The following is a 550-nucleotide window of genomic DNA, read 5'->3' on the forward strand; positions in this document are numbered from 1 at the left end:
GTGCTCACTTTGGCAGCACATATACTAAAATTGAAACGATACAGAGAAGATTAGCATATACCCTATGCAAAAATAACACACAAAATAGAAATAACAGTTATACTAATTACTATATTATATAATAAATATAAAATGATAATATGCCAAATGCTATTCTAAATCTTCTAGATGCTATTACTCTTACTTTTTTTTTTTGGTATTTCTTGCTTTGTCTTTTTTTTTTTTTAATTTTTTATTTATTTATGATAATCACAGAGAGAGAGAGAGAGGCAGAGACACAGGCAGAGGGAGAAGCAGGCTCCATGCACCGGGAGCCTGATGTGGGATTCGATCCTGGGTCTCCAGAATCGCGCCCTGGGCCAAAGGCAGGCGCCAAACCGCTGCGCCACCCAATTCTCTTGAATTGATTTTTTTTTCTTTTTCTAATTCCATTTCTCTTTAACTGATTGGAAAGTATGTGTGCTTGTGTTTATTATTTCAGAAATTAAACTAGCTAGTTTAGCATGCTGATTTAACAAAAAGCCTAAAGCTCATATCTTACCTTACTCCT

General features: G+C 34.9%; 1 non-coding gene across 1 annotated transcript; it reads left to right on the plus strand.

The window, feature by feature from the left end:
* On the plus strand, positions 1–107 carry LOC144319809 (U6 spliceosomal RNA). The gene has a single exon (XR_013385520.1). It is a non-coding gene; the product is annotated as a U6 spliceosomal RNA (small nuclear RNA).
* The last annotated feature ends 443 nt before the right edge of the window (positions 108–550 follow it).

The sequence above is a fragment of the Canis aureus genome, chromosome 8, assembly GCF_053574225.1.
Source record: "Canis aureus isolate CA01 chromosome 8, VMU_Caureus_v.1.0, whole genome shotgun sequence".
Classification (NCBI taxonomy): domain Eukaryota; kingdom Metazoa; phylum Chordata; class Mammalia; order Carnivora; family Canidae; genus Canis; species Canis aureus.